Source organism: Phyllostomus hastatus, unplaced genomic scaffold, assembly GCF_019186645.2.
Source record: "Phyllostomus hastatus isolate PE091 unplaced genomic scaffold, TTU_PhHast_1.1 phas_scaffold_60, whole genome shotgun sequence".
In the NCBI taxonomy this organism is placed as follows: Eukaryota; Metazoa; Chordata; class Mammalia; order Chiroptera; family Phyllostomidae; genus Phyllostomus; species Phyllostomus hastatus.
The window spans coordinates 3,072,281-3,082,118 of NW_025334038.1; the positions used below are offsets into that span (position 1 = coordinate 3,072,281).

General features: G+C 50.1%; 1 protein-coding gene across 2 annotated transcripts in view; it reads right to left on the reverse strand.

The window, feature by feature from the left end:
- The window catches only part of STEAP3 (STEAP3 metalloreductase), a 53,575-nt gene extending 47,605 nt beyond the window's left edge, over positions 1-5,970 (reverse strand). The window contains exon 1 of one of the 2 annotated variants that reach the window (XM_045826275.1): positions 5,835-5,970. The gene's annotated coding sequence lies outside the window, so the exon portion shown is untranslated. Of the gene's footprint in view, positions 1-5,654; positions 5,713-5,834 lie in introns of those variants that run through there. The other variant, XM_045826274.1, reaches the window with a different exon arrangement.
- Positions 5,971-9,838: the final 3,868 nt, after the last annotated feature.

Below are 9,838 nucleotides of genomic sequence, written 5' to 3' on the forward strand. Positions count from 1 at the left end.
TACTTGCTTGTCAATGCCCATCGTGGGGAGAAAGACAGAAGGACCCACAGACAGAAGACAGCACTGTCACAGGGCAAAGCATGATGGGTGTGTGCCTGCCTGCTGATGAGGGCTTTCAAAGTTGCCTGGAGGCCATGCCGACAGCACAGAGGGAGGCCAGAGGTTTGGAGGCTTCTCTATCATTAGAGTAAATTATGCCATGTTCAGTATTAGGACAAGTATATTCGATTTTCTACTTGTTTGAAAACTGGTGATCTTGGGAAATGGTAGCTCTGAATAACCCTGAGCATTTGATAACCAGAATATATACCACAGGCTCCAGGCGGGTTTACTCTGTTATTACAATGGAACAGGGCCTGCACAATTCTCTGATACTGTGGCCCCTGTGTCTTGTCTGCTAGACAGAAAGCTCTTGTGAGCAGAGGCATTCTTGACTCTCGCAGAGTCCAATACCGTCCAGCATGCACAGACTGACTCCTGCTTAGCTCATTTTCCACTCCCCTTCCTTCCAGTCCCTGCTGCTTCCCACCTCTGCCAACCCTGTTACTTCCACCTGAAGTCTGGACATCCTCTTGGCCATCTAAATCCCCCTTCCTGAAGAGCCGGCCTCAGTGTCCTTGGGCACTTAGGCACTTCCCAGCCCTCACAGCCCCACAACCAGCTCTCCCTGCTCTGAATTCAGAAGCAGCTGTGTTCATTGGTGGATCTAGTTAGACAGACTTGGGAGTGAATTCAGGGTCAGCCATGTACCAGCCCTGTGACCTTGGGCAGGTTACTTGCCTTCTCTGCTGTGATGAGTAAGCAAAATACTGAACTTGAAAGCCCTCAAATACCCACCTTAGAACTGCTCTTGTTTACACATTTCCTATGCTCTGCTCTGAGACTGGGCTCTTCTTTGCTGCCAGGTCACCTTTTGTATTGTCATACAGCCTCCCAGTTAGACTTGCATGCCCCACACACCTGTGTATCTATCTGCACAGTCCTGCAGAGTGTGCTCTGTTCATTGGGAGTTTGGTCGATGCCTGTTGGGCCAACGGCTCAGGCAGTGAACACTGGATCACCTTCTGTTCCTGCTGAAGCTTCTAGGTAGCCTGATCTCCTTGGAGAAACTGCCCTGTCAGGAAACCATACTTCCTTCTGACAGAAAACCATACTTCCTTTTGACAGCAAACCTTCCAGGCGTAAGGGAACAAGACTTCCAAGAGCTTCTGCAGTTCCTGGAGTCGTCAAGCTGTGTTTCCCTATATACTGGAGTTCTCTCTGAGCCTTTAGTTATGCCCTGAGCTCCCTGCAATCCTGGAAACTGCTTCCCCTACCACAAACAGCCGTGCCAAATCAGAATGTTCAAGAAGAGTTGTAGAAAGGCTATGAGGGGACAAAATGCAGCCATGCCAGAGCTCACCAGAGCAGAACATTGCCATGTCTACAACCTCTGACCCTCCAATCCAGGAAGGCCAGAGGGTGGGTCTTTCCCAATGGAAGCACCCTGGTGCCCATCATAATCCTCCACTGCCCATGCCCAGCACTATCCTGTTTCCTTCTCTTCTAGTTCTGGCTGCCACCATATTCTTGGCCAGCCTGGGGCCAGCTCCACAGACCAGCCACAAAGAGCATGGTCTCACTTCCTGCACCACTCAGCCCCACACCCAGGCTGCGGTGGATTTGCTGCAAGTGGTGACTGACCCCCACACCCCTACCCCACTGTGTCCAATGCAGTACTACTAACCCGTGTGCAAGGCTGGTGGTCATCCAGAAAGTCTCAGCACAGGCCCCTTGGACCTCAAAAGGCCCACTCTGATGACAGTTGCACCACAAATGTGGACACTATAGTTAACAGGCAGGGTCATTCCATCACAGATGCCAGCACACTGGCTTTGGGAAACCTGCTGCCTACACATAAACTGAGCCTGCCCACCCCACCATGGAAAGCTTAGCAGGCCCCTTCACCAGCCCTGACATCACATTTACCTGTGACTGATTTTGTAATCTTGGGGCTATTATTCTTTTACAGTTTAATCTCCTCAGCTGATAGCTCCAGAAGGCTTAACAATGTGCTGTTTGCTTAGATCCCACCTAGCTCTCAGGGACCAGAAGAGGGAGACAAGAATAAGTTACTGTGTGATTGACTGCAGGACAATTAGTGCTCACCTGTTGCATGTTCTGCCAGGTGACCATGTGATTTATGAGGACCACCTGGGAAAAGTTGAGCTTCAGGTAATTCCCCAGGGACAGTGTTCTACCCCTGAGGAGGAGGGACATGTGTCCCTGGGCTGAAGTGACAATTCAGGAGTTCATGGTCCCACATAAATTAGCGGTCACCAATCAAGCCCTGACAGCAGGTACAGTGGTCAATCCCTCCAGCTCAGCAGGGAGCTGTTTCTGGTTTTAAATCCTGGCTCCCATCAGCTGTGGGACCTCACTGATGCCTGGTTCCCTCACTTGCATTCAGAAATAAGTGGAAGGTGTGAGTTTTGTGAAGGGTTATAAATGACAATCAACACTCATCCTGCCAGAAGTGAGACTCAGCCAGGTCTTGAATGCCTGTCACCAAATTGGTTCTCAGTAAATGTTTATTGAATGAATAAATGAGGCAGAATTTGGAAAAGCATATATAGTTAGAACTTAGAAGCCACAAGTTTGGGGTTGAAAGAATGGATTGGAGTTTCACGTATTCTCAGAAAAGTTAAATGGTTCAGAGAACATTATCTACATCTTAAGAGTCAGAAGGTTCAAATGTGCTCATATATAACTTGCCTGGCCTAGGGCCTGGCACATGGGAAGCTGACTGTTCAGTGATGATGATGATAATCACTTCAGGTGTGATGGAAGTGATGCCCCAGGCACACTGAGGATATGAAGGGCTGACATACAGAGGCCTGAGATTGGTAGGAAGTCAGGCCAAATAGGTAGGTAGGTGGGCCTGGTTGTAGGAGGAAGTACAACTTCTATAGCCAAACCTCTGAAAACCCCTTACAGTGGCCCCTCCCTCCCTTCAAGTTCTGTACTCTCCACAGCTTCCTGAAACAGGACGGGGTTGTCGAGAACAGGGCAAGTGAGAAAAAGAGGCACTCACCCCTCCAACCCCCAGGAGAGAGGAAAAGAGCCAGCTTGGCCTTAGGTTTTAAAAGCTGCCTTAAACTGGCAAGTTTCTTTGTTTTAAATTAAAAGACCCATTCCTGGTCCAGATGCTAGAAAGTAATTTTTGGAGTGTTTAACTTACACAGCTCCAACTAACTGCCCAGCCCAGGAGAACCTCACTTGGTGGGGAGGGCAGGAAAGGTGATTCCAGCCTCAGGTGGAGTCCAGAGAGCCTGGGTATCACTGAACAGCCTGCTTCGCCCTACCCCAGCTTACCTGAACATCACCCCTGCCTCCTGAGGCTTTATGAAGCAGGAGGCACAGACCTGTCCCACTGTGGGAGTCATAGGCCAGGACACTTAGCAGGGAGTCCTGAGGCTGGGCCTGAGGCCACTCTCTGGGCCTTAGTTACCTTCTCTAGTGTACTGAGGGGTTCAGGCTAGGAGACCAATGAGCCTGGAAGGTCCCTAGCTGATTAACACTCAAACCACAGGGGAAGGGGGAGGAATCTGATATTTATTGCACTCCTAAAAGCACTGCCCTTCAGACAATTAATCACCCAGGCAGGCATTATTGTCCTCCGTTTATAGGAATATCAGATGCAAAGCCCTTAGCAAGATTTTATAGATGAAGAAACAAGGTCAGAGAACTGAGGACTGTGCCAAGGTCATCACATGGCAAAGAGCTGCAAGGATGCAGACTTGGGTCCATCTGATGCCAAAGCCAGGTACCCTTCCCTACAATCAGTTCAGCCAATTCATGCCTCTATCACTGAGTTGTGCAGCTATGGACTTTGGTCATTCACTTTCACTTTTAAACTACCTGAAGCCCTGCTGAACACTCTGATAAGTCTAAGGAGGGAAGAGCAATGGGGCAATGGAAAGGAAATGTGAACAGGAGAAGAATTCACCTGTTTGGCACTTCCAGGCTGGACATGTGGTCCCAGTATGACCAGGCCAGGCCCTCGAGAGCTCAGCAGGCTTGGGCTGCCTATCCGACCCCCTAACTCCCTGATGGCTTTGAGGCCAGTGTCATCCCATGCAAACTCCAGGGGTTCCTCCCACATTGCCTGGCTGAGGCCACTTATCCATTCAAGGCCTCCTCCAGGAAACCTTCTCTACCCCAGTGATAATGTCCCCTGCCCCACTAAATCCACTCATCTATCAGATAACAATTAAGGACGTGCTCCATGCTGGCCCCTCTGTAGGCCACTGGAGATAGAGAAGAGTAAAAGAGGTCCCAGCTGCCTAGGTGCTCCTGGCTGGATGTGGGGCTGGGGTTTCACGCTGCAGACTCAGATTCCATCAGCTGTGGGTTGGACATAGGCATCCATAGTTCTAACAAACCACAAAGGTGACTGAAGGGGCATACTCAAGTGAGACCCTTTGGTTTTGTGAATAATCTGGCCTCCAGCACTTTCATTCTTGGGCTGCCACAGTCCTGAGAACATGCCTCCTTTCCAGTGGTAGGCTCTTCTGGGCTGTGTACAAATCCTCTTCTACATCTTGCTACCTGTATACCTTCACAAAATGCCAATGCTCTCAGAAGCTGTTTCCCTATCTTTAACTAGATAATAATGGTGCCTTCCTGTCCTGAGGATTAACTGGAATACCGTGTGCAAAGCAAGCTGCCTGGCACAGATAAATGAATAATAAATGTCTGCTCTTATTACATCATCACTGCACTGATGGACCCCCAGAATTCCCTGGGGGTATTCTGAGAACCTCCACTTCTGGAGCGCCTATTTCTTACACCTAGGAGGCCTCTCCATGCCCTCTGTCAGGGCTCCAGCAGGATCTGCCTTCATTTTCTGCATGGATCCCGCCTCTTAGTCCCTGAACAACATACAGGGTTGGGTAAATAGGTTTACGGTTGCGAGTATGCAAAACAGTGTATTCTTGGATTTTTATTAATTATTGTATTACTTGTACTTTTGTATTATTTATTATTATTATTGTATTATTTGTATTGCGACTGTAAACCTACTTTTGCCCACCCCCATATTAGCTTAGCATACCCTTCCCTTCATTTTCCCAGAGTGACCAAAGTTTCAACTATACGTCTTCGGGCACCCTATCCTAAATTTCAGGGAAATGAGTGGGAGAAGTAAGTTTGCCAGGCAAGAGCTTCTTGGGCAGAGGCCGACACTGCTCAGCCCAGCCTCTTCCGACCAAGGAGACGCAGTCCACTGCTCCCAGCCGAGCTGCGGCAGCACCAGCCAGTCAACACCGCGGGTGCACGTAAGGGGCGCCCGGGCTGCACCTAGGGGTCCCGAAGCCGGCTCCCCCTAGTTCCGCGCCAAGCGCAGGGAGCACAGGACCCTGCCCGCCCCGGGCGGCGCACGCGGCTGGCGTCTGTGAAGCAAGAAGGACGAGTGGAGTGGGGACCCGGGACCTGACTCTCCGCCTCGGGGCACACGTGGCTGGTCCCAGCGGCCACGGTCGCCTGCAGACTTGTGGCCTCCGGGTGGTGATAGCGCAGGGGGGCAATGGGGCAGTGCCAGGTCTCGGGGTCCCGGGGTCCCGGGACAGGGCGCAGCCACAGCCCAGCCACGGTATGGGAAACGGGTCACTCACCTCTCAATCCCGCCGCTCCGAGAAACCGCGGAGGCTGAAGGTTCGAAAGAGGCTGACGGCCCGCCCCAAGGCTCCGCCCCCGCCCCTCGCGCCCCGCCCGCCTGCCGGGGGTCCGCCCCTGAGGGGGAGGTGACTGGCGGTCAGCCCGCCAGCGGCGTCTGGTGAGGCTCCCCCACCTACCCCATGGCCGAAATCCGGGAGTTTCAGGGTCCTTGTCACCGCAGGGCTCTGCAGCTGGGGCGGCGGAGGCGGGGAGCAAAGACCCTCCGCCCCTAGCCCAGTATTCGGAGTCAGTCCCGTAGATTGTGGATCTGTGCCCATCTCCTCTCCCGACCCTACTCGCGTTAAAGTGCGCGCAACTCCTGTTAACCAGGACAAAAAAGGACGTGGAGGCCAGAATGACTTCTGAGACCCGCTCCCTTACTCAGAGGGACACCGCAAGTCCACGTCTATTTCACAAGCCACTTTAAATGGCAGGCACAGATGGTAAGAGGCCGACGTGCCAGATTGGATCTGGCTTCCTTCTTTTCTGCAATGGAAGCAGGCAGCAAAAGCCCCTTAAAGCTGCATTCAGGCCTGTGTGGCCCTGTCACATCTCTGTCCCTTTTCCACCCTTAGGGATGACCTTTGACCCTTCCCAATAGTCCTAAGGTTTCAAGATCCTTGGGTTTCCAGGGGACTCTGAAGCTTGACTCTGGGTCTTGACCTCCTGGACTCCAAACCACCACTCTACACCTGGGAAAGACTGCCTCTAGCAGGACTGACTGCCCTCCTGTTCCTCATGCTGATGGCATCACAGCACAGTAGTAGGGGGAGAGTGAGTACCTTTTGGGTAGCTTCCCAGAGGTATGTACCTTCATCTGAAGCCCTGTCTCACCCAAGACTTCACACCAGGGTGGTACTGACAGTTATTCCTTTCTCTTTATGGGGGAGGACATGGGGGCTCTTGATGGCTAAGTCAGGCACCAAGGTTGCTTCTCTTCTGGGAAGCTAACTAGGGGTTATCTGACCCTGGGCTCTTCCTGAAATATTGCTGGAGGGCGTATTCCACCAGCCGATGTTAAAGATCTTCAAATTACACCAGGAAGCCAACCTGTGCTGGAGAGATAAGCCCTAACAGGGGCTATCTGAACCCTGAGGACAGAGTCATGGGGGCTGGGCCTCAAGAATGGCCCCACAACTAGGCCTCAGAGAGCACAGTGGGAATGAAAATGCATAATTGGGACATCCCTGTGGTGGGAATGCAGCTGTGAGGGGCCTCTTCTCCACCCCCTACCCCCACCAAGACCCACCCATGAACATCTTGTGGTTTCTCACCTCCATGGGTTTCTTTCTGTCTAAAATATCCTCCCTTCCCAGCTCTCTGTTCTGCCTGGCCCTCATCCTCTCCTATCTTCTTCAGGGACCCTCCTGAATTACCCTGAGCCAGAGCACCACCCTCTCTGAGCTCCTGTGGAAGTTCTCATGGGTCCTTTATTCATTCAACACTCAGGGAGCCCCCCAATGCCACACAATATTCCAAGTGCTTGGGACACAGGTGCTTGCCCTTGGACGGTGAGTTGCCCCTAGTGTGGTGCCCTGCACAGAGCAGGTGCTCTCCAAATATCTGGTCTAGCCTGATGGGGATCTCTGAGCATCCTTCCTGCAACTACAATGGGTGGCACAAGAAATAGAACTTGGGAAATGGAGGTGCTAAGGTCTTTCAGCATTCTTGGAAGGATCCTTGGATCTATCCAGCATAGATTTGATAGACATCTTTGTGGGGTTCCCCATTAGCTGGAGAGAGAGAGATCTGAGCAGAGGTCTTTCTGAGAAAAGTAATCTCACAGGGTGATCTGATCATAAATTCTTAACTAGGCAGGTCATGGTGGGTAATGACACCCACAGAAATATTAGCTCCCCAGGGCAGGAAGTGTTTTTCTATCTCATTCACTTTTGTATTCCCAGTACCTAGCATATAGTAGGTGCTCAGTAAATAGTTGTTGAATTAATGCATTCTGATTCTCACCTCCTTCCACCTACTTTTTTTCTCCTCCCTTGCCTGCCTCAGAGCTAGCAGGGTGCTTGTACAGAGGACATACTCAGTGCACCAACAAATGCTTATTTATACCTGGAGTTGCTGAATATTCTCTTTATAGAGTCTATGGCTGTCAGCCTCTTGAGATTTCCCTTTTACCTGAAGACAATGCTAACCTTTTGGTTAAGAGGACAGCAGCATCCAGGTTGAGAATCTAGAGTCATCTCCTGCTTGGGTCAGAGAAGGGACAGCTGTTGTTCCCTCTCAACTTCTCAAATTGATGCAATATTTATACACTGGGGCAGAACACATCCATTTCACAAAATAAATACTCTAATTGACTGTCAAAACCAGGTGGTCAGGAGAAGCTGTGTGCCCTGATGTACTCTGACAGCGTTGGCTGGGAGCCAGGTCACGCAGATGCAGTCCTGCCTGACCAACCTGGGCAGAAGCCCTAGGGAAGGGGCCCCTCTCCTATGCTCACCACCCCTCTCACCCAGGCTTGGTGAGACTCCTTCAAATTTGAGCACAGGGAGCTACTCGCCTCTGTGAGAGAGGGAATGAGGCTACAATTTCTCGACATAAGAAACGTCCAACCCTGTAGAGAATTTTTATGAGTTTATTTGAGCCAAACTGATGACAATTGCCAGGAAGAAAAAAACTCAATGGACTGAGAAAACACTCTGAAGAAAGGCAGTTTTGCAGCTTATTTTACACACTAGAATCAAAGGGGGAGTTGTAAGGGATTACCTGGTAGTAGATTAAGGGAGCAGGAGAAAGCAAAGGGGGCAGTCTCTGGGCTTGGACTAGTCAAACAGAGACATATGTCTTTTACTTTGGTGGGTAGAGGATAGTTAACAACATTTATAGCATGTAGAGATGGTATGCAGGGAACAAGATAACAATGAGGAGTTCTGTGGTTTCCTGCTTTGGTGGGAGGTTGTTTGCTGAGGAGTCTGGAAAAGGAGATTACTCAGACATTTCAAAGGTATGTTATCTTACCCCTGGGCATATAACTTAGTTGGTTGGAGCAGTCCTTATACACCAAGGCTGTGGGTTTGATCCCCAGTCAGGGCATATAGAAGAATCAACCAATGAATGCATAAATAAGTGGCACAACAAATTGATGTCCCTCACCCGCCACCCACATCCTTTCTCTCTAAAAATCAATCAATAAAAGTATGTTATCTTAGTCGGAAAAAGACAATAGGCATGCTCTGACTTTCCTAAAGTCACATCAAGGCCTAGGACGTGACTACAGCTGTGGTCTCCTTTCAGTTAAGAATTTTTATCTAGTTTTAAATTTTTATTGACTTTATTAGGGTGATACTGGTTAATAAAATTATATGGGTTTCAAGTGTACAATTGTGTAATACATCATCTGTGTATTGTATTGTGTGTTCACACCCAAAGTCAAGTCTCCTTCTGTCACCATTTATCCCCTCTTTGCTGTCCTTTACCTCCCACCCCTTTTCCCTTGGTCAGGAATTTTTATGTTCAAACCATCCTCTCTGGTTACTTTCGGTCTCTGAGTTTGTAAAGCTGCCATGCAGGCCTCCCCTGAGCTTGTCAGGTTTAGTATGTTGCCCCTTTCCTCACCCGCAAATTCATGGGATGGGGATCTTCAGGATGATTTGGGCAAACAGAGAGGTCATGCCTGCCACCGTGATGACTCAGTGGGTTAAGCCATGTCAGAACCTCTGGGAGCTGAGGCGGTGAGAATGATGGGGATGGTCTATGAGGGAGCAGCACTGAATGGGAAGGCAAGCTGGCAAAAGTGTCTTTGGGGCCTGGGATTTAAGCTTATAGACTCTGTTCTCGCATGGTACCTTCTTTTGTGACAGGGCACTGGAATACACCCATCCCTACATCAAATCTCCCTGCATCCCAGGCCTTGGTACTCTACTTTGGTATAAAGCTGCCCTCCTTCTGGTCCTCTGCTGAAACTTGAACTCTCCTTAGAGGAAGAGTCCTCTGAGCTCAGAGGGATGAAAATGGCGTATCCTCTGAATATTTAACTGTGGCCAGTACCAGAGTGTGGAAAAGGTTCAAGGGAAGCTGCTAAAAGGGAAGGGTAGATAAAGAACTGGGGGTGGGGTGACCAGAAGCAACCTTTTTTCCAAGGTTGCTCCCTGGCACACAGTTGATACTGTCAAAGTACTAATGT